The 24,691-nt window shown below is 45.8% G+C and overlaps 1 protein-coding gene across 2 annotated transcripts in view; it reads right to left on the bottom strand.

Annotated features, from left to right (window-relative positions):
- LOC119206810 (plexin-A1-like) overlaps nt 1–24,144 on the bottom strand; it is a 189,511-nt gene extending 165,367 nt beyond the window's left edge. For both annotated transcript variants that reach the window (XM_062563282.1, XM_062563286.1), the window contains exon 1: nt 23,948–24,144. The gene's annotated coding sequence lies outside the window, so the exon portion shown is untranslated. The remainder of the gene's footprint in view (nt 1–23,947) is intronic.
- Between the last annotated feature and the right edge of the window lie 547 nt (nt 24,145–24,691).

Here is a 24,691-nt window from a genome sequence, read left to right as displayed (position 1 = left end):
GTCAGGTCTGTCCCACGCTGATTTATTGCTGTTGGCACATCGATTGCATACACAGCCGCAGACCTTGGCCAAACACTTAGGCTAATTTATACACGCCACTTCCTTAGGATGGAGCTCACATCTGTGCCCGAGTCTGTGCGCATGTATGCGTGCTTCCTGCATCTAGCCAATCTTATTTACTACTGTACACGCGTCCAAATACAAAGGGTCCATCCATTAACCGGTTGTACATAATGCATTCAAAGTATAAATGTTTACACCATTTTCCACTTTTTTTCTGGATGACGGGCGACGGAGACAGAAAATACTTGGGACAAGAGATGGCAGAGCTAATTACAAGTACTGTATATTTTTATAGAATGAAAACTGTGGACTCCCAAACTGGAAAACACTATTTTGGCGACCTGTCAATCACAAGGTAGCCACACACCATAAAGCCTCCACTATGATGACCTAAAACTACAGATTGCTACCATTAAATCATGTTTACAATTTTTACTGAGGTAATGGATAGATAGATATGGTAATTTAATCACAGACTTCCTTCTGAAACCGCAGAAGCTCAGTGAACAACTCCATGTTTCATCAAGAAGCTTGGCCATGGAGAAATAGTTGGATTTAAAAATAAATGTGTATTGGCTCTTCTTTTTGCTTGCGCCTCTCAGACTGCTCATGATGCTCTAAGTTGTTTCATTTCAAGCAACGCAAAATGCATTGAATGCAAAGGCGTCCATAGCTGAATCCTCCTTATCTTGTCCAAACAGTATTTACTTAATACGTTTTTGGTCTCTATTGGCGCCGCGCTGCAGTTGGCGATGCAATGCACATTCCTGCCAGGTGTTTCCAATTATTATAGTGATTTACAGTAACAGGAGCAGGGTAACCAAGGTTGAGCAGAGAACGACAGCTAATAACAACAAAACCAGATTAGAAATACTCAAAAACGTTTGAAAGTTTGCAGGCAGAATTAAATTCGATTAATTCACAGTTTTAACTTAACACGCCCCTTGCAACAGATGGCGTCTAAGTTAAAGTTGCGGAGCAGGTCGGATGAGGACAGCGGAGGAGGAGGATATGAGAGCGGGGACAGGAGGACACACACTTGAACGTGAGGTGATTTCAATTTTGAATCCATTTTGCAAAAGGCGTGATATTGACAAGCACTAATACTGCAGACAGTAGTCGACTCACACCCTCCTCGCCTGGCTCCTAACAGATAGACAAAAAGGAGACGAGGAGGGCGGGGAGGGAACTTGAAATAGGAACTAAAGAAACATATAGGATACAAACTGCTAAAAATATAGGAACGACTTTTGAATCTGGCAACGTCCCATTTGGTACCAATAAACACCAGACAGGTTTCATTACGTGCCATTTTCCTGATCATTTGGGAGACGTCGCCTCTCAACTGCTTTGCTTGAATAAGCAAATAGGATTCAATAGAAGCCTTTCATGAGGTCTTTGATGACATTAACTCTGAGCGGATGACTCCTCTAAATGAGAGCCATCCACCTACTAAAATGGACCCGTTAATGAGTGTACCCGACGACGCTGCTCGTGCCAGCCTGTGTCCTCCTGTGGTCACACCTATGCAGTCTGATGACGTATAGGACGATAGGCTAGCTAGCTAGCGAGGTAGCTCGTCCTGCTCCGCAGCGGGGAGGAGTTTAAGCAGAGGAGACCTTTGAGAGACCAGAAGCTTCCCACCAGCCGACTGTGTGGCTGTAAAGCACAGCGGCGTTAGCAAGCTAGCTAACTAGCCAGCCATGCGTTCTTTATTGCTACACTGGTTACAGTCAAATGGAAGGTAGCTCGCACAAAAAAATGGCCACCGCTCAATCCCCCTCTACTACAATAGTTTGAATTGGAATGTCCCTTCTAGTACTTTTTGCTAAATCTTAAATTAGCCTGCAAATAAATCACCACCAGACCTTTCATTATAATTCCTTCCATTTGCAAGGTTGGTTGCTCATTTTAAACCCAGACCAGTTTTCAACTGGCACAGGATGATCTCTCTTAATTGCATTTTGTGATGTTCTATCTTTTATGCAAAAATAATTGGACCAACCCAAGACAATATGCCACATCGTCTAAATTAATTGGACCCCTCGCCTCTACTTGTGTTTGAATCGAATAAAATAAAATTGGTGAGACGATGAAGGAATAAAGGGGATGTGGCTTAGACTGTGTGCACGTTTGTGTGCGTGTGCTATGCAGTGGTTCATTTACAGTCGCACTCTACAACCGACAGAGACAGCTGCATGCACACGCACACACACGGCCTGCACCGTTAATGACAGTCATTCAACATTAAAGAATGCCTCTTGGCTAAAACACATACAAAGTTTCTTTGCCAATATTAATAACAATAATAAGCATTAGCAGGAAGAGGCAGACAATACAAAGACACACACAAATGCAGACAGATGGACAAACTCAAATATGTAGAAACGGATAAATTCACACACATTGGCTCTCCGGCGGCTGCAGACGGAGCCGTGCAGACCCGAGTGCCTGAGCCCTAATCATGCTTAATCTGAGTCTCCTGAGCGGTGCGCTCCCCTCCGTCTGCAAGCTCTCCGGAGTGGAGGGATTTAAGGATTTCCAAGATAAAGTAAAAACCCTAACAAACCGCACTACGCTTGTTTTCGCACCCTGCAACGGACAAATCCCGCGAGGTCACGTTTTGTTATGTTTTCTGTGATTTTCATTTGTTTCAGTCTGCCTCCGCTGTGTGTGGATTGGCGCTCTGGCCGGGCCCAACTCGCTCCCATCACGGGAAGCACTCTGAATTCTACACATGTAGGTGGAGAGGGCGGCAATAATTGCAGCGATGGAGTGAGAGTTTTCCTAATCAAGGGGAGGAAGTGAGTCAGGCCTCTCATTCAAAACACTTATTAAACGGCGTTAAGTGGCCCGGAGCAACCCGACACCTCGGAGACCGTAATCCTTGGTTTTAATAACTTATTTCGTGGAATTGAATCTGACCCCAAAATAGTGTACAACTAGTCAGAAAACTGCTGCCACCTCAGCAGATTGCTTTAAAATAGTGGCACCAAGTTACAACCATACTAAATAGACTGTATGTTTTTCACAGTCAAGTGAAATTATCTAGTGTCTATGCATCTCTATGCAAAAGCACTCCAAAATACCTCACCACAACAAAATAAAACTCTTGCTGTATCCGAGTTGTTGAAAAGAAATGTCAACGACAACTTTAATCTATCGATGAAATGGTGAGTGTGATTGTGTTGTCACCTCTTTGTTGCTACGAACACTTAGCCAGATCAACCGGTACCTGAACTGTGTGTGTGTCTTTGTGTGTGAGAGTGAGGGTTCTCTCCGACAGCCGTTCTAGTAGATGTTCCTGTAGAGCAACTACTCTTACACTCGTGGAAATAAACAATTGTATGTGCCGTGTGTTTTCACTGCCAGCCGAGGACAGCAGTGAAGCTGGCAGTGAGGAGAGCCGTCATGTAAACGGCATCCAAAACTCCAAACAATGTCTCCTCGGTTGAAGGAACAGTTTTTTACTAGACATGCATATTTTCTGTCTTGCCAAGAGTCAGTTTCGAAGACCGGTCACGCTTTGACAATGTGGCATAAAGACAACTTGTCCCAAATAAGCACTTTTTTAAAGCCAACGTCTCCTTTATACAAAGAGACATCGCCTCACCGCAAATGGACAAGTGGACATACACTCATTGTAATTAGCGTCTGTTTACCGGTGCTGAGAGCACGGCTGTGTGAGACAGAGACGGACAGAAAGATGGACTATAGAGAGACCTTAAAATGAAAGAAGATGAGAGAAATCCCTGTGCAGTTGCATTATTCTCATGATGTCTTTTGAACTGCAGTGGAGTGTGTGTGTGTGTGTGTAATGCTATGTGTGTGTTTGTGTGTATAGTCTCCAAAGAGGGGACCCTGCAGCTAGAGCCATTTAGAGGAGCTTTAAGTGCTTGAATAGGCCTAGAAACACAGTTCTTTATCAGGGAATTTGGCGTAGATAATTGAAGCTGGCTCCCAACCAAAGATGAACAATTTTGCAGTTTAAGGAAAATGAGAGTGAGAGAGAGCAGCAAAGGATGGAGAGATGGAGAGAAAGAGGAAAAAAGTACCCATTTATTCCAGGTCTGCAAGTAGAAAATCGCCACATTGGAGAAAAAAAAAACAGTCCAGACACTGACAAGGACAAGAGAGGAGAGTTGCTGGTGCTGCTGATAGGTCTGTGCGGAGACGGATGGGAAAGTGAGTGCATACTGTAGTTTCATATCTGGAGGCGAGAGGGACATCACCATCAATCTTGGATGAGAGACTTTGTACTCGCACTGCAATGGAAACCTGTTTCATTGTCACCGCGGTGCTGTGTCGGCGCCCCGTGAACCGGGGCTGTTGGTACAAATGTTCATGCGCCGTCCAGGGTGCTTCTGCATGACGCTGAGCGGCGTGGGGTTAGAGATCTAGCCGTCTTTTAATTAGAGACCAAATGTGAAGTCTCAGAGCCGAGGGCCAGTTAACCCCTGGTGGCGGCTTATATTTATCAGGAGCAAATGCAGAGTTAGTGGGGCATTGACATGATTTTTAAGCGACTGCTATAGGGAGACTTTCATTTCCTCCTGTAGGTCCTGGGAGATTGAGGGAAAGCAAAACCCGTTGCTACAGTAGAGATTTAGAATGGACACTTTTAGCAGTCTTTTACTATTATGTCATCCATTTTTACATGAAATATTTTGTTTACAACACACGTTGTTATAATCATATATAAACATACACTTATGCATATCTGACCTCCACTTTCAGGCTTCTACAAAGATACTTATTATTAATTGGCATCTGACATCTGTCCACAAGTGGCTTACTCTGACTTTGAGCCTGGCGCCGTCATAAAGTAATGTCCAACAGAGCGAGAAGGTCCTCTGTGCTGTCAGAGCGGCTCTGATCAGAGGCAGCGCACTTCAATCAGTTAAAGAGGTAAGAGCAGGTTAAAATAACTATGGAGGCTGCAGATGATCACGGTAAAAGCCTTTTGGCTCTTAAGTATAACTAAAACAGGGACAGAGATTAACAGCGGCCATGAGGCAAACGCTGGAAAATTTTGTAATTGTCTCCTCTATCAGCCGCTCTGGCAGGTCACCAATGTGAAGGACCTCTGTAAAAAATTAAAATAAAGCTGCTTTGTCAAATTAGTGGGTAGATACACATGCTGCCGTTTCTGCCAAATGAGAGGGACGTTTTTATTATGTGGATCTGTCCTTATAAAATATGAGTTTTGCACTTCTCATTTCCTCGTCTTGGGGTCAATGGGTTATTTGATTGGGTTTTCAAACACGTCCCTGCAGGTCTGTGGTTAACAAGAGCCGAAGGGATATTAGGCTTTTTACTCTGCAATATAAAATACGTACCTCTCAAGACTTCTTAAGCTTTCGTTGTGTGTAAAACAGAAGGTTGCTAACAAGGAGCTAAATGAGGCTACAAACATCATCTCTCCAATACCAGGCTCAGCAGCCGAGACCGCATCTCTGACGAAGAATTACATTCTCACACCGCTGCTTCAAATGTAGCAGCTCGGTCGGTGGCACTAAGCCTGTGGACCCCTGCAGCGACAGTTCTGCACGTGTCAGTGACGTCCCTGTCAAGATCATTACAGGCTCCTTTTCAAAATAAAAGTCGTGCTTCAGAGGACGTTGAAAAAAAGCAACCTTGAAAAATACAGCGTGGTGAAGTGCAGGTAGGTTTATGCGTCTGCGTACCCTCACGCTCGTTCATGTGCTGTTTATGCTTCTAATCCACTTTTCAAAGCCCTCTTGTGTTAACTTGTGGATGTCTTTGGCTTGGCGTACTTTTCGACACGCACACCACACAGGAGTTAACGCTCTTTCTGCTGCCGACGTTGCGGATGCCAAGCACACGGAGGAGGAATATCACACTTGATTAGACGCTGCCACTTGAATCCGCCAGTAGCGCACCTACGCAGACCCACACCTACACGCATGGCATCACCGGGACATATGCATACCTTAGGGCGAGAGGACGCGCTCCAAGCCAAAGCTGCCTTCATCTGAGAGTGAGGTGTGTGTGTGTGTGTGTGTCATCTATCCATATGTCATCTCTCCCCTGATGTGACCTTTACACAGATATTTTCTTCCTGCCGTGAAAGCAACACTGCTAACACAATTACACTGAGCTAATGAACAGAGGACCTTGATAGAGTGGTACACACACAGACACACACACACACACACGTTTCCTCCATGCATATCAATCTTCTTGTAAAGGCTACATTTGCATCTTTAATATAAATGAAAGTGCTTATTAAAGAGCACACAGCAGATTGGGTCGGATGGAGGAAGAGCTTGTCTCAATCCGGAGCGTTTAACCCCCACGTACTCCCCCCTCTCTGCTATTAAATCCAACCTTCTTTTCTCCTTACGGGGGCCGTGTAAAAATACTTGGCTCATATGGGTGTTGGAAATGGATGCAAGGGGACGTCTTCAAAATGTCTTTGTTTAAAAAGCAAAGCAGTCCAAAACCCCCCAAATAATCAATTTCCACTCAATAACATGGAGAAAATCAGAGAATGTTTGTTGTTTTTTCTTAATAAATGACTGAAACAATATCCAATTGTTGTTCAGTCATCAATTAATCCACTAGAGCACTAATCATGCTGCTTGTTAGCGGAGTGTTTTAGTAATCAGCGCTCTGCAGACAATGCTGTTCTGGAGGCTTTAGGAGAAAATCTTCAGTGTGCTGAATACCGGCGGCAGCTTTTTTCTTTTTCAAGTATCAATATTTTCATTTAGTGAGCGTGTTGTGAGCGGTTGACTAATAGCGATAATGCGGCCAGGAAGCATGTCCCACATTTTCTCAGTGAGAGCAAGAAGCGCGTAACAAGAAATGATCCCGCTAAGAGATCTTAGATTAGACTTTTGCACCGGTATGAATACAATTGTTTCATTGGTGGTTGCGCTAATATTTACAAAATGCTCTGGAGGGCTTTTCTGCGGTAATACACAATGAGAGCCAATCAAATACAAGACATATTTCTGTAATCTACCAACAAAGAAAAATCTCTTTTGAATGATTGTTGTATGATGAGTGTCAATAACCCTAACCCCAATAAGAGAACATTCTAAAGTGCGCTCACTTCCTGTCATATTACATCCTAATGGTGGCTGTGGTCTAAGCCATGGGTGTCTCTGCAACAAAACAACTAAACTATAATTGAATCCTCCATTAGGAAATGTATGATGTCCCCATTTCCCCATTTACCGTTCGGACACATCATTCGCTCCAGTCCCATTCGGCCCTGGATCAACAGCAGAGCTCTTTACCTCACGTGGTCCCAGGGAGAAAGTACTCTCAAATTGGGATCTTCACACACCGTACAGGGACATGAGAACACTGAAGGGTCCCTGCTCTAATTCATCTGCTAATAAAATGTGGTCCTAGATATCTGACATAAGGTTACACACACAGAGGAAGAGCGTCTGCGTGTGTGTGTGTGTGTGGGGGGGGGGGGGGGGAGGGGGAGGTCGTGAGGCGTTTCATTGGCGTGATTGCGATTGGACAGGATGCCGAGTCTGGTTCTGATTATCACGTCTCTGAACCGACAGCATTCCAGCGCAGCTTTAGGGCCACGGCCTCACGGGGCGAAGAGGGGAGAGGGGGGGGGGATGTGTTTAACCACGCACACGTGCTCCTCTCATCATAAGGTGCTTTATTTGACGGAACAAAGGAGGAACTGATGTTTGTGCGTAGAGGACGGTTGACTCGACTGAAGACCCTGATGCTGGCAACCATTGCAGAGGAGTCTCTGATTGCTTCAGGGCTGCTGCTGCTCTGCAGCTGAACCCGACCTTTGACCTCCCTCTGGGCAAGTGAAAGGAAAATTTCCCTACGAGGAGTAATGAAGTATAACAAAGGTTTTATTGCAGTGCAGCGGCATGTGGATCGGCCAAATGAATGAGAGACATTGAGAGTTTATTTTGTGAGAAGTTGATCATCTATAATCCTCTGAATTTTGTGTCTGGTAAAGAGAGGTTCAAGTTGAAACCAAAAGGAAGGATGCTTTTTTTACACCTTCCACCTGATCAGTCATTTAAAAAGAAATCTTTTTGGGCAGTTTGTTTGGGCCGGGCCGGTTAATTCAACATTCATGCTGGTTAAGAAACCAACCCGAAACCAAGCAGAGAAGAAGGGTCGTAGTCCACTTCCAGACGCAGAGTTCAAAGCTACCTCAAGGAACTCTCACTTTCTGGTGGTCCCTGAGGACAAAGGGGGGAGTGTTTCCGAGCCCCAGAGTACATTTAGAAAATCTCCTTATTAACGGTCAAGATTTTCAATCGGGACAAGTGGAATGAACCTGACACAGCAAGGCCATAAAACTAGGGGGAAGAGAGCGCAGTTCACCTTTGGACCGCAGTAGTAAACAAAGAATGGCCTACGAACACAGCTACAGATACTCACACACGTGAAAGGCTTGTTACTCTCACAAATACACTCTAGAATAACTCTGCCATACAGCAGCATAAGGAGAGCAGAGCCTTGTGTAAATGAATCAATGAATCAAAACATTACAATTCTGAACACAGTGTTGGGTCGCTCTCGTTAACGCCACATCCTTAACCCGGACCCAACGACTGCACGCGCTCATCTCTGGAGGGAGGACTCTGAGGCTTGTTGCATTTACTGTGACACCGCTATAGATATTCCTCATTTGCTTTTGTTAACCTTAAAGCCATATTTCAGCATGCTGTGGCGCTCTCGGTGTAGATTTTTGCGGGCACACGCCCACGGGGGTCCATAAGTAATCAGCGGCATATGTTAGCTGTCCTGGTTGAGTGCTGATGTATTGGAACGCGCCGCCGTTTTGCTTTTCTTTCAGCGTCGCGAATCATAATTCAAGTGGGTTCAGCTAATTTTTTTTTTACTTTGGGCTGAATTATTCGGTTTAGGTTGCCGTGGTTGCGGTTTCTTGCCCATCATGGAAAATTCAAATAATAACATAAGGTTAAAAACAACGATTTATGTGATTGACAAAAACAAAATAAGAACAGTGGAATTTTAATGGCAGAATAGAAGGAAAATATATAACATAAAAATACCTGGAAAAATGGAAAATGAATACTGAAAAAACGGGTAGACCAGCTTACTCAAACAAAAACAGCTTATAAAAGAAATTCTAGCTGTTAGAAGATATGGCTAAAGAACATAAGTGAAGGCAAACACACTCCTCCTTGACCCTACTCAAGTTGCTGGGTTGGTGCGGCTCATGCCCAGCGCACGCTGGAGAGGGAAAATACTGACACCGCGCAACCTCAGCGCCGCTCGTATCATGGAGCAGACCCGCAGACCTGCTGCTGCTGAATAAATATTCAGACGCACTGTGTTGCAGCTGATACTGCTGTTAAACTGTTTTTCTCTTTGGGCATGTTGAGGGGACACCCCTCGGCCTTGGGGTCGCAGAGGGCGTGAGAGCACAGGCAGGCCTGGATGGGAGGGACGGAGACGGGAAAAGGTTGCGTCGCTGCGCACCGAGGAAGAAGCAATCCAACACTGTAAACCCACAGCGCGTCCCTCTTTACTTGGGAAGCACGACCCCTAGGGAGGGGGGGTTTCAGATGAGTTTACCAGGCTGCAAACAACAGAGTCCCCCGTGACAAGTGCTTTAGCACCCGGCATCAGACTTAAATCGGCAATCTACGATGTCCTCCACGGGTTTGTCCCCGTGGCTAAGGGCAGAATTCTCCCCATCACACGGTGTCATCTCTATACTTTTTCCATCAATGATACCTAACCTACATGAGATGAACAAACTGCTCAGTGTTTCCCCCCCAGGAAAAATTAAATTTAAAAAAGTAAAAATCTGTATAATTTTTCACGGCAGTTCCACACTAACATGAAGATGCCCCAAATAGGTCTTTGTGGCGGCAGGGCAGAGAGAAGCAGACGACGCCCCCCCCCCCCCCCCCCCGTCGGCCGGACCATTTGCCCAACTACAACCCCCCCTTCTCAAGTTGTAAATCTTCTGCTCTTTCAATGATCACGTTTGTTTACCGTTTAGAATGACATCGGGTCACACTGTTTTCAGCAGGAAAACAGGGGTCAAATATGTGGCCTCGTGTCATCAACAGCTTTCTGCGCGTCGTCTTAATGTCTCCGCTGCGGAGGTTTGTCAAAACGTTGCTGAAAGAAGTCAATTCTCTCTAAACATCATACATTATCTGATCCGTCTAAATTAACATCATTGAGAGACTCAATGTGATGGTAGCGCCAGCCTGCGGGTTAAAAACTCTATAATGAGCAGCATTTTATGGAGTGCAACTCACCCACTGAGTCAAGATCCTAACTGTACAAAGCCAAGGACATGACTCATCACTTTGTACAAGCAGCAGACTGTCAGCGGATTTTAATTAAGCAAAGATGTGTCTTCATAAGCAGTCGCAAAAGAGGCAGAATTTGACTTTGCCGAGCTTCAAATGCAGCACTGGATTTTGCGGCTGAGGCACCGCGAAAACCACCAGGACCAGCTCATAAAGTACTGTTGAGGTACCAAGGTGACTAGTTATCATAGCTGGCCTTCCAAGTCCAAACGAGAGCCATAAACCACACATAATGGAGGACAGCAAGTTTAGCTGACCTGCTAGATTTCCCTGACCATGAATGCCTGGGTCACTTTTCATATCCAAACAAGACCTCTGCCTGTTACATGTTGCAGTGACCGACGCTCAGACACCAAAAGGTTTGTAGGTTAGACTCATCCAATGAGAATATGTCTTTGGAGCAGCTCTGCCTCGGTACAACTAAAACCACCAATCTGAAAACAAGGATTTCTTTTACTTGCCAGCACTTCTTGGCACAGATTTCTAATTCATTTTTTTTTCAAACATTATATCTGTTGCCTTTGCCAGTGTGATGCTTCCTTCAAGAGCCTCACGTCCCAAATTGAAAGTCGTTTGAAGCATTTTCAGTCAACTCATGATACACTTTTTTTCTCTCTGGAACCTGGCAGAGACCAAATGTCTTCTCACAGCCTCCATTTGTTTATTCGAGCAGAAGCTTATTTAATACTTCGGTTGAAGGGCACTGGAGGACTATTTACACACTCAATGGCACCTCGTCTTGATCGAATGGCTCTGCGTCTACCTAAATACAGTCCTGACAGGTAGCCAGGCCAGTATTTTAGAGTAAAGGGAAAAGCAGGATTCCCACTCCCACTAGCATCTTCTCTCACGAGGGGATGTCAGGACAAATTTAGTAGTCCAATACCAGTGAAGGTCCACCATTCTTAACCTTTACGACATCATTGTCATCAACAAGTCCACGACAATAAATCCAGATTGACTACTTAATTACATACGGGTATATACAAAATCCGGCCCGCTGCCGGAGTGTGTACGGCCCGCCGGGTGACAGCCTGAAATTAGTTTGACACCCCTGGAATAGAGCTTGAAAGCATCCTGATGGATGAAGCTGGATTGTTCAGCCCCCTGCTATCGGCTAACTTTAACTATTCACTTTAACGTCAACACGGATTTGATGTTGACAATTTAGCATTGACTGAGGGATGTTAGTTATAAGCCACAGTCTAAATGTTGCACCAGCCCAAAAATTAGTACGGACATGTCTCCACTAGGCCACGCCTTTCACATTGCCAGTTTTTCTAAAATTGTACCATTGTTAACCATGTTATTCATTTTCTATCGTCTGAAAGAAGAGATAATATTGAAGCAAAATGACCATAATTCTCCAAATTTACCATCAACGGTTGTCTTGCTTCAACTCAAAAAGGTGTAACAAACCAAAACCAGCAGCATCCGTCCAAAAGACCCCTTCTTAGACCGTAAGGGACTTGGGAAAGAGAGAAACACAAGCACAGCTCATGTGATGCATACTAATCCGCCTATGTTTGTGTTTGTGTGAAAGAGAGATGGAGAGCTCCAAAGATTGTGAAAACAAGTTCCATTTACGGTGATAAAATCTGTTAATCTGGCTGTGCCGGCCCCTCTTCGTGTATCAGCCGCATTCATTTCCCTAAAGGACCTCTGGAGTGGGGTAACGTTGGTCTGTGCGTCCCGCTCACACAGAGAACCAGATGTTTGAACTGCTCGCTGCATTCGTCACTCGCGCTGACGCGGCCCTTTCGCCGGCAGGCCGAAATTTCAGTGTAAACAAGACGCCAGCAGACATAAATGTACAGGCATTATCAACGCGCAGACGCCAAACATTCGGCCGCTCGCACAGCTATTAGTGTCCATGTCTTACTGCGCTGTGGACTTGGGAAGTGACTCCTTGTGTGTTCGGAAACGCGTCCAGAAGAAGTTGTCAGAACTCAATTAACAGAAAACATGTGCACATGTGTGTGAGCGTCCATGTGAGGAAGGCCACCTAGAGCAAAGGCTTGAATGGACACACGTGTGTGTGTGTGTGTGTCTGTGTGAGGAAACAGAGCCCCGTGCTCTGGCCCCGTACAGCTTGGTTTTTCCAGCCCGCGAGTGTGAAAAAAAAAAAGTCCTCTCACTCCAAGCGTGCAGTGCCAGAGAACACAGAACCGGGGACCAGCACGTAAAAGTCCACGGCTCCATCAGCCATGTTCGAGCTTAGCCTGGCACGGCTCGGTTCGGTTCCCCTTCGGCGGGAAACAAATAGATTCCAGATCAACAGCTGCACATAATTCCAAATCCACTCCCTGGACTGGGGCGGAGGCAGATCTGCAGGCGTACCAGGGGTGACGTCGCTGATTAAACCAGACCTGATTCGTAATAAAAAGCCACATTGTCTGCCTCTTAATCCATATGAGCCGCTCCAGTGGCTCCCCTTCATAACGGCAGACCAATCCTTCATCCTTATAAGCAGCAATGTCTCCTGCTGTACACCAGACAGTGTATATTTTGCACAAGTCGACGTGATTACAATATAACACGTCGGAGCCTTGATTTTGGTGCATGTGTTCTCACACAGCTGTGATAGTTTAAGGTGGAACAGTGTGAAGGGTGGATCTAATCATAGGGGCTGGAATGCGACCTCTCACCCCTAGCCAATGGCCCTCTGCACCCGCTGCAGCCGCCTTATCTGATTGGTCTGTCTAGCGCGATAATCACTTCCAGATTCTGAACGAGGCCGCCAAAACCTGGAGGTACGCGGGGGAGCGGCTGGAAAGCACGAGTGCTGCAATATCCTGGCGTGCTGTGTTGTGGAGAAATCTTGTTGAATGTTTTTTTTTTTAACATAACCGGACCCAATGATCATGGCATTTCACACCAATTAAGTCGTGCCATTCCATAATGCACAGGGTAGAATCTTTAAACTGTGCTGCGATGCCTTTCCTCCCCCAAATGACTGGCTTCTTCTTCAAAGCAGAGGCGCCATTCATGGGGAGCCTGGTATCTCCCTGTGCCACCGAGGGGCTTTCATCGGCCTCCCCTCAGACAAAGCTTGGAATATGTGTACACAGTATCTCTTTCCCCGAATCACACACATTATTATTACATAGGAGATTATATGTGATCCTCTATTGATAACTAATGCGACAGACGACCTAATACGAAATCTTTTGGATGCTTTTTCCCCAAAGACTCAAATTGGGAGAGAATTGTCTGATCATTTTTTAAATATTATCAACTTCCCAATAGAATTCACCTGGACATTAAATTGCTGAGTTTTGAGGATGTATTAAAAAAAAAAAAAACGTTTGGAACAAAACAAAATTCACAACTTGATCGTTTTTTGTTTTTTTTCGTAATTTTTCCATGCACGGCAGTTCCACACTGACATGAATATGTCACGAATATGTCCTTTCAAAGCAGAAGCACAGAGTTCGGTCTGCATGACGCAGGTTAACATAGTTTTGTCTTTCGTCATTGCAATCAAAAGAAGGTATCGCAGCTGATTTGATCATTGAATACAAAAGCAACTTCTAGCGAGCCAAAAGGATGCCAAATAAATAAAAGATACATGGGATTTGCTAACAAGAAAACTAATTCTTCACCTGGAATAACCTGTTCCCGTCAGTGCTATTGGCGTTGAACTTGTGCGGAAAAGGAAGACGCACAAGTCTTCAATTTGTGACAAGAGGGAGTTTCCTTTCCTTTCCTTACGCAACAGGAGACTCAACAACCCCGGAGTATCGAGTTCCCATGATGAACTGAAGCTTTGCCCGTCGTTCCTGCAGTATGTTACAGCCCAAGTAGCCACTACGTCACTCTTAAACAGCTCCACAAGCAGCGATCCCTCACTCTCTCTACAGGCCCAGCTCCCCCTCCACTCCGTATTTCTCACCGTGTTGGGTTTTTCCTGGTTCTGAGCATCAGCATGCAGAGAAAACCCCATCAGTAATCCCCTGCTGCTCAGCTCTGGAACTGCTTGACTGCCCCATAGTCGCACACACGCACACACGCATACACAACCTCAGAAATCTTCAAAAACCTAGAAATGCACACACATCGACAAAAAGACACAGATATACATGCATGACACTGTGCTTCCTCTAGGTCATTTGCTCTCTGTCTCTTACATCCACCCACACACACACACACACACACGTCCATACGCACGCACGCACGCACTCACTCCAGTGTGTGAGAGAGAAATGACGCTCTTTATTGCTCCCTGCGGTTTAACCCTTTCTAATCCCTCCAGAGTGGCGGAGCTTTACGGTCAATTCACACTCTTTAATGCTTTTTATTCTCTCTTTCTGTAGCCTCGAGAGTAATCCCCACAGCAGCTGTGGCAACACATCAAGCACGTGGAAGCACATAGAAAACAACGCCTGCGACATGGATGCAACAGACACACACAAGAAGTGCGCACTGATACACAACGCAACGCGGCCATGAAATACTGAGTGGCTAATGTGAAATGACAACTTGTCGTCACCTACAGAACGTGTGCTCTTAAAAGCAAACGAAAGTCGACTTGTGGATTTGCTCGGGACGTGTACCCTCGCTGATGGATAAGAGTACATGTTTTTCCCTCGCCGTCTTGCTGTGCTCCGTAGCGCGGCCACGTCATTGTTTGCGGCGTAGCGCCTCTGGCCGAGCTGCCGTACTGGACGACGTGGAAGGGAACGGCGGGTCGTCCAAATCAAACCTACTTCTTCTTTTTTAGGAAGGGAGAAGACATTACAACTCTTACACACTATTCGGACAAAGGTCAACGTAAGGCAGGTTGAACACTGTCAGAAAATCACCTCCTTTTTACCTGCATCGCTCCTCTATCAATGTTGCCAATGGCAACGTATGGATTGGTGGATTCTGTTGTTAAAAGAAGTCAATAGTAGGAAGGCAATCGCATGTTTACATAACACTACATTCATTTGTATTTCTCCAGAGAGGTAAAGATGGGTTGCAGTTTCATCTTAGAATCCTGGTTCAACTAAATCAATAAATAAAATTTGTAACAATTGGACTTCATTATTCATCCATAATAAGATAAATCTAAAAGAAAGCCCATACTTGCAGGAATAGTTTAATTAAATAACGGTTAATTAGTTTTATGTAAAAGAGACAAGAACCTGCAGACTGGACTGGACCCTCTACTGTACATGTAAAGAAATCTACTTCTCTATGAGGACTCATGTCAAACACACACAGAAACACACATGTTCAGGTATGCATGAACAGAGTTTATAATAGGAATTCACTGAAGAAGAAACATGGAGTTGAATTCCTCCAGGAGTACACAGAGAAGCCAGTCAACTACATCGGCACACAGTAAAATGAAATGTTGTGTTCAACAGCCACATAAACTGTTCAGTTTCCTCGGTTTCACAAGAGGAAAGAATTTGAAAACCATGCATGGAAAGGCGAGGCATGAAAGACACACACACACACACACGCTCAATAACAAACCCAACAGCTACACACAATAACGTGCAGACTCAAACATCCACATATTTCACACAACCAATTTCCCAAAACCACACACATAAACACTCAAACCCCCCATACGCACAGGCAAAATCTGCCATGAATACACACACACACACACACACAACCACAGAGCGAAGAAGTGTATGTATGCAGCAAATGGCTCCGTTTCTCTCATTAGGGAGAAGGAGCTGCCTGCAGCAAAGCCTCCTCAAGTCAGTCTGCTGAGATCCCTAAAAATCAACAGCACTAGTCAGACAAGAGAGAAGGGGGGGCAGATACTGCATCTACGTTAAAAAACAGATGAAGGAACTGAATGGAAGAGATAGTCCTACTACAAAGAATAAAACAACTTAAAAAAAAGCATGAAAAGAACAAGGTAGAGGCAGAGAGATTTTTAAAATGACTGATCTGACTTGGGCCTGTAGCACACACCTAGGGTTGCCACCTTCAATACAGAAAGATAGGGGGGGGGTGGCGCGGCGCCGACTGGGGGAGCGATACGGGAGGGCAGGTGGCGCAAGATATTAAGATTGATTCCTCTCATCCTAGTCGGTGCTTTTGCATCCGCTTTCGCTTCAGAGGTCAATGGGGGGGCGGGACGGGACGGGGGGGGGGGGGGTATCGGGAGCAGCCTCCGCCATTCTTTCAAATCGACACTACGCCAAGAGACCCGTCCTCCTCTAACTCTAATTGGTTTGTTTCAGGTTCACGGCTAATCAAACCAACGATGCCAGCGAGTTTTACCCAATCAGGGGCTGAATACGTCCACAAAATTCAGGTGGAATTATTTGCACGGGGTGCTGCATTGAAGACAACTCGGAAAATAATTATGTCGGTGGACGCAAACCCACTGACTACAGTCGACTGATTTCTGTTGTTGCTCTTGAGTGAAGCGGATAATGGTGTTAGTTAACATGCAGATGCTTAACAGGTTTAATGTTTACAATGTTCACCAGGTTGGTGCAGAAAGTTAGCATTCTAACATTTGCTGGTTGGCACTAGCCACAAGTACAGCTGAAACTATTGAGGGTGTATTTTTTAGCTTGCAAGGTATTTAGTCATTCAGCACTGTTGGCCCTGGATTCCCAAAATCAGAAGGATTCACTATGAAAGCCTGAACGAGATTTAAATCACAATCCATTAAAGAAATTGTTGAAACATGTCCATCCATAAAGCTGCTAACGTGGCTAGGAAAAGCAACTGTCCAAAAGCGTAAATGAAAGCACCCATGATACAAAGACGAAGAGAAATCAGTGATAATGTATAAATCACCTAGAGACTGGACTTGAGAACTACAGTAAAAGCATTTGACCAAACTCCCATCGCAGGAGACGTCTTGCTTGGGGTTTGCAGGTCACAGGAGAGTGAATCCAGCTTGCTGTTCACCCGCTTCCAGATGACTCTCTGGGACAGAACTAAATGTGTGAGAGCTTTCATACTGTACGAAACAATGAGAGCGCGTGTTTAGATGCAAACATACATCGCAGGTAGTGTTGCCCTTAATTGGACACAATCCAACGCATTTCACCTGCACCGGTAAAGTCTGAAAAAAACATACGCTGTCTTATGTTAAAAGTTTAGAAGATCTTCACAATAATATCATGGGGTCGAATTCAAACCCACCGATTTCTCTTTTTGTCAAAGCCATGTGAATATCCCTAAGGATGAGGTGAGAGTGAAGCAGAAGGAACAAAGAGACGAAGAGAGGATGAAACAAAATAATGGCACACAATGCTTAAGCTGTGGAAAAAGAGAGAGAAGTTCAGATAGGCATTAAAAACAGGAAATAATAGAAAGACCCATTAGGCACATGTTATCGAGTAAATCTCAGCAGACAAAAGCTTCTCCCGTGGCTGTGTCACTGCTGCCTGCACACAACTCGACACTATCTCTCCAATTTTGGTACACTTGCAACCAAAAAATTCCCCGTCTGCATGGCCTTAAAAAAGGTTTCCCATGCAGGGGGGTGACGGCGCGCGGGGCGATTTCATCGGATACGACTGGGTAACCTCGAGGTGTTTAAAATGGGTTCCGGCATGTTTTTGACCCCGGCGTTTCTCTTTGTCGTTGTGTGGGAGTGGAAGCATTTAGCATCAATGCTACACCGTTTCTGTGTCTCATCAGCCGCATCCTTCTTCCAGACAGAAAGGAAGAAGGGAAAGCGGAGCAAGATTGGCTGAACCGTCGCTCCGGGAAGCTCAAAACCGAGCAGAGGAAGTGAATCCATCAACCCCGGCGAGTCTTCATACATCACAGCCGAGCCAAAGCCGCTACCTTCAAGCGGGAGTCAGGCACATGTGCACTTCTTCTCCCTCCGATACGCGAGAGTAAGATGAATGTCCACTTGAGACGTAGGACCTCTCTGCACCGGGAGCCCCGTTGCGCAGTTTGGTGCAGAGCAGCTAAATATTGAAGTGCTAGCGATAGACTGTAAGGATGCGGGGTGAGGTGAGAAGAGGGGGGGGGGGGGGGGGGGCAAACACCTGCTGTTGTGTCCTTGAGCAAAACGCTGAACCTAGAAGCGACACTGATAGGAGCCAAGAGGCACATGAGAGGCCGCACCATTCTCTGATCCCAGATCTCTCTCACACACACACACACACACAAAGACAAAAGCGTACAGCCACTCATCCTTCACACGTGCAGGTTTGTGTTTGACGAAGCACTCAACAAAATGAGATGAGCCTGTGTGTGTGTGTGTGTGTGTGTGTGAGATGATTGGGGGGGGGATGTCATTGTATTCACTGACTCAGCATTTCTGCACCGTCATTCCTTGTCATTCCACTGCGGTTTCCTCCCTCACAGGGGGGCCAAGTGGAACCTGCCAGCATCCCTCTCAAAATGTTTGGAAGTCAAGATCGATTGGGCTCTCTGTTTTTCTTCTGCAGGTGGAAATAGTTTCTGCTGGCAGCATGATGAAACACAAATCATATAAATGCTTTTCTTTTGTTTTTTGTTAGTTATGCATTTGTCTCTCCTTTTTCTTCTTTTCTTTCCTGGACTGTTGGTCTTCATTTGGCGCCACAGTTTGAAGAAATGAACTGTCTTTGGTTGGTAAAATCTTTTACAGGGGGAGGAACCAAAGGTTTGAGGCTGGGAAAATGAAGTTAGACATTTAGGATATTGTGAACAATATAGACTTTGGGCGGCAGTAATGCAAAAGAAGAGCAATGCATTCAGCAATTTTTAAAACCAAGCAAAGTAAAGTGTGGCAACTAAAATATTATGTTCAGCGAGTGAGTCTCCCTGGTCACTCCAGCTCCATTCGTCTCTGTCTTCCCAACCAAGCTTTCTCTCCTCGTGCCTTGACCATCTTAATCACTTCCAGAAAGACACAAATATTGAATTGCACAACCTCCATCTTGGCCCCCTTTGATTCTATCTGCCCCCCCCCCCCTCCCCCTTTGTTTTGCTATTGGATATTATTTGATCTAAGTTATTTTGCTTTTCAAAAGTTTGGATGCACATTTAATTTAATGAGAATTGACTGGTACCATACCTTGAATGTTTCTGCCAAAAGTTTAAAAGAAATGTCCCCTCTCAACTCTCTAACTTCTTTACTCTGGTGCTCCCCCTGGTTCTTTCGTATTTTCTTTTCTCTGCATTTAGACCACTTAACGCGTTCAGCAGGGCTGCAACGTCACAGCGTTTCCCATCCCTTCCACCTGCTAGATGCCTCTCAAAGGCTCCACGTGGAGGAAGCTGGGCTCGTCGAGCCTTAGATCTTTGGTTTCTCCCGTTCCTTTGGTGCCAAGCGGCAGACATCAGCGAGGTGGTTAAAGAGAAGCCTGCAGTGTGCCATTTGTATAAATTCAGATAATTCCCTCTCTCGCTCTCTGGGACTGCAGAAGAGCGGACCTAAACAGAGGCTTCACCTCAAAGTGCTTTACATGGGCTCGCCTGGGGAGATATCCAGACGAGCTAGACAGCACAACCCTATTCCTCAAAAAATATGTATACATTCTTTCATCACGATAGAAGCTCTCCTGGCAAGGTAGGGCCAAATATTAGAGTTGTGAGCAAAAAATAAGTAGCTGGCGTTGTTCCTCGAATTAAACATACAGGGGGTGATGCCTCATGGTCTCATCCTTCCTTATGTCTTATTTCTGCATTTCCTTCTTCCTCTATGGCCTGGGGAAAAGATTTAACCACCAGCACTACGGATACCAGATTACGGATTTGCAACCAAAAGCCATGTACGGAAGAAATGAGAACGCAGCTCTCCCACTCTGACCTTGGCCCAGAACTATACTACTATACTACATACACAAGGAGGGAAAGGGGCAAAAGGAGGATGTCCAAGTGTGTGTGTCTCATGGAAATACGGGGACGTGCTGATGGGACTAATGCTGCATGCACAGGAAATGCAGACGAGTTCAGAAATGTGGATTTGTTTGGCTACACGCGCACACACACGATTATTTTGCTGCCTCAACTGTTCAGACAGCACAGAACATAAGGCAGAAATTGGCCATTTGGGACAACAAACACAAGCTGTATGGTCTGCAGCAGCAGCAGAAGGTGAAAACGGTTTGCTGGAGTTCTTTTAATTGCTTGACAAAACAACTGCAGAATCATGCTTGCTCACACTGAGGTAAGGAAATAACGCCCCACAAACCGTAGCTCTCGCTCGCAGATGCCGAATGCCTGCGACGGCGACAATCAAACGGGCTCCTCGCAAGTCTTATTTTGAATTTGAAGCGGGTGTTTTCGCAATCAGGCGGAACGCCAAAGTGTCAGCCACCTCAGCGCCGTGGTTACCCGTCACATCTGTGCGCCTGGGGAGCGGCGCTCCCTCTTACTAGAGAAACTGTTTCGATCCGCCTGCCCCGTTTGATCTGCCTTGGCCTTTCTGTGCGGAGGCTGCATCAAAAAGGTACCGGGAACATAAAAGCGCTATTGTTTCATCTCTCTACCTCTTTTTCTCTTTTGCTCTCATCTTCTCTTGCCCAACCTCTTCCTCCGTGTGTTCTGCTCAGACAGAGATTTGGGGTGTAAACACTTCTGCAAAAAAGAATGACTCCTCCGATGGCACAAATACTCATACTGCAGAGAGCTTTACAGGTTTATTATTATCTAACAGAACAACAACCATTTATTGCAATCGTCCATTATTATTGTTGACAAAAATATTATTTTTAGTATTCTTCAATGACGCACAAAGATTAATTGAGTAATATTTAAATCAGGGGTTCCCAATAGGTTGATCACGTCGGGTCACCACGCAGCTGACGGAAAGCTTGATAGTGCTAATTAGCGGTCCTTCCTTACTAACGGACACATTTCATTTTATTCAAAAGACTCCAATCGGTGCAGTAAGGTAATGACCGAGAGTGCATGGAATGGCCGTGACGCTTCCCTCGCTTCAACCAGATGAGAGACTGGTTGGTTTTTTATACTGTGGGCTTACGGTATTTAGCGTTGCCGATCGGCCCGTTGGCCACTCCTCGGGGAGGTTGATCCCCATGACGTGGACGATTGAAAAGTAGCTTGCGAGCCGAAAAAAGTGTGGGCAACCCTGGTTTAAATTGTCTATTTACAGAATAGCAGACCTGAGAGAATATGCTTTGGGACAGGCTTACTGTGATTGACTGGTCGCTGCCTCGATGGAGGACAAAAGCCGATCATGCCATTTGGTTCTAATCAAGTACGTAGAAACTTTTCACAAACAAGTTTCACTGTTATACCCTTCTTAAGTCTGAGCTAATTAGATCAATTGAGATCAGTTAAAACAACTAGTGTTGTATGAGGGATTAAACCTGGTATTTTGCCATGTAATATAAATTTACTTGGCAGTCTGTAGTCAGCCACTCTACAGTGGCTCCAACACTGCTCGGCCATGCAGCCTTTCAATGTAGTCTCCCAACGCACCGAATTAATCAAAACACCTCCTCCTCGGCCAAATGGCCGTGTCATTATAACCATGGCCACGTTGGAAGGACCCTTGTCCTGGGTGTTTCTCAGATGGAAATCAGTTCAAACTGCTTTCAATCTGGTTTATTGGCTTTCTATTGCCATCACCCCTCCTCCGTTTATCCATCACAGTCACTTGAGGTATCGAAGCGGCTCAAAGCAGACAGAACCGCTGGGTGCGTCCCGGTCGCCAGTAGCTCTCAGCCCAGTCGGGGTGTAAGCCACTGACACAAGACCCGGCTGAACACCCACCCATCCACAGGCACACACACACGAATAGATGCAGTCTATTCTCACTTATAATGTGCTGCCGAGAAAGCTCCAGAAGGAGGAGACTTGGGGCGACATTGGACACAGATTGCGGTCGTTTAATCTTAACACCCTCTCATAAATAGGTCGGATCCTGCAGTAATTCATGCATTCTCGAACCAGAATATCAGAAAAACATAAAACACCACAGAAGATCTGGTCACTGTAGAACTTGCTTTAAATATGACTGAACCCTGGTTACTGAGCCCAGAGGACCGTACATAGGTGAAAACAGAGAGAGAGCGTAAAGAAAAGATAATCCGCCCAGAACAAATTAAAAATAAAAGACTCAGAACAAATCAGGTCATAAAGGTTAGAGGCAGCCGAACACACGCAGCGCCTAGACCTAAAAAAGACGACAGGAACCGCAGCATGTGTCAGCGGGTCTAACAAGAACCAATATGTTCTGTAGTTGTCATTGTGTCACTTTAACCATGCAGGCAGTCAGTTCGGATGTCACGCCTCGGCCTCAAAGTGGAGGTGATGTTCAGGGTTTCAGCCTTATCAACGCGTCCCAGCACAGGCACATCATGACACACGCGCTCACCAGACTGGGGGAGCCGTATTTCTTACCCCCACCACACATCTTTAGCCCCCACATCATTTCTTTCTCTCTCTCACACACACACACACACACACACACATGTGTTATTGCGGGGTTCAGAGAGAGGAGAGAGATAAGAAGGGCGAGAGAAGCAGATGAGAGGAGACTCAGAACATACAAAAGGAGCTCTCTCATCTTTCTCCCTCACCACCCTCCCTCCACGCACACAACCTGGTGAGATTTCTTTCAATGTGCTTTGGCAGTCAAACCGGTGGCTTGGTGCCCGTAGTCTCTCAAAATCCGCCCGTCTGCCTTACCTACGCATATCAAGTCAAAAATGCATAAGGTGACACAAAACTGTCAGGGCATGTTGATGCGAATCCAAAATGATGTGTGTGACTGTGTGTGTGTGTGTCTGTGTGTTGACGTGTAGGTAGAGGAGCACGCGCACATAAATGCCCAAATGTACATGCACTCACACGCGGGTCAAGCACTAACGTCACATGCACCAGTAGACACATTAAACCATGCACATGTTGCATCTAAACGAGCACACTGCACACTGGTACCAACCTGTATACATACGCGGACACAGACACACACCATGACACACTATAGGGTCTTGCTTACATGCACCGATACACACGCACAAGCACACGCGCAACTGGCGCAAAGAGTGCGTTCAAGTTCAAAATGCGTCTCTAGCCCAGATGCAACGTTGCTCACATCGACACTGGGTTTAATCAAATGGGTCCTGGCTGTCAACCCCAGCAGCTAACGACCCTACACCTGTTCCTGACACTGCCGCGATGTGACGTGCACCAAACACACGCACCATTAAAGCATGCGGGAGATCATCAAAACACCCCCGTGGAGCTCACGGACACAAGCAGCCTATTCATGCAGCCACACGCGCCTCCAAAAATGCGCAGTTCCTTTCCCGTGAAGCCCAGCGATCCTTCACCTTCACACAACTTGGCCGATTACAAGTAAACAAAAAAGAAACGGGATTCAGTCATTTTGGGAGCTGGTGTTCATCCACAAACCTCCTCGTGCGTCTGGCTGCTTCTCCCCGGGTGCGCAAAACGAGCCTTGCGATGTTTCCAAGCGCAAAATAAAAAGAGTATCTACAGAAAGCCCGATTTCTCCCGCAGCGCACAACGAAGGGAATGGAGAGGGGAAGGTTCGGAGGAGGAAAAGGAGAAGAGGAATATGTCACCAACATTTCGGATGAGGGAAGGATTTTCTTTTCTTTTAAACAAAAAAGCACCCAGATGACAAACAACCACAAAAAAAGTTTGCCTGTACTTACTGCTCAAACCGCCGTTCGCGTTCGTCCTCCTTGGCATGTTTTGTCTTTTTAAGATGTCAGAGTTGCAGCAGAAGACATTTCCATTCCCGGCGGGCTTGTCAGAGACCAGCAGCAGCACCGGAGTCGAAGCTCAGCTCTGCAGTTCGGTGCGCGCAGGACAGCAGCGATCAGCATGAATGAGAGGAGAGCTGCGGGTAGGCTCCGGCATCCCCTGGTAGAGAATAAGAGAGACAGAGAGAGAGGGAGAGAGAGAGAGAGAGATAGGAAGGGAGAGATGGAGAGGTTAGTGACATGAGTGCGCCCCCTGGCTGTTGAAGTGGGGAGCGGCGGGTCGCCAAACGCACCGCTCCAAGGCGCGCGTAGGTGGCGGCATCGGGCGCGACGATGGCTCCTCGGCGTGTGGTTGAGGCTCTTAAGTGATTCCACGGGGGTTGTTTTACTGGAGTCAGAAATCTTTGATACACCCCTGATGAAAGGCTGCTCCTGTTGAGCGATGGATTTATGTTGTCATTGTATAATGCATGCAGTGGCACAGTCCTGTTTTTATTTGTTTATTCACCCAAAATTGAAGCTATGTTCTGACAAAATGCGTAACAAGGTTCTGGGTAAACTAAAACAAATGATATTTGCATAGGACAATGGGAACTTGACATGAATGAAATAGAACTGAACAGATGCACCACAAATATAAAGAATCACGGATTGGACCGCTTTTTATTTAAATAAAAGGTGTAATACGACCAA

The sequence above is a fragment of the Pungitius pungitius genome, chromosome 1 (assembly GCF_949316345.1).
Source record: "Pungitius pungitius chromosome 1, fPunPun2.1, whole genome shotgun sequence".
NCBI lineage: Eukaryota > Metazoa > Chordata > Actinopteri > Perciformes > Gasterosteidae > Pungitius > Pungitius pungitius.
This window is presented reverse-complemented; position numbering and strand designations above follow the sequence as displayed.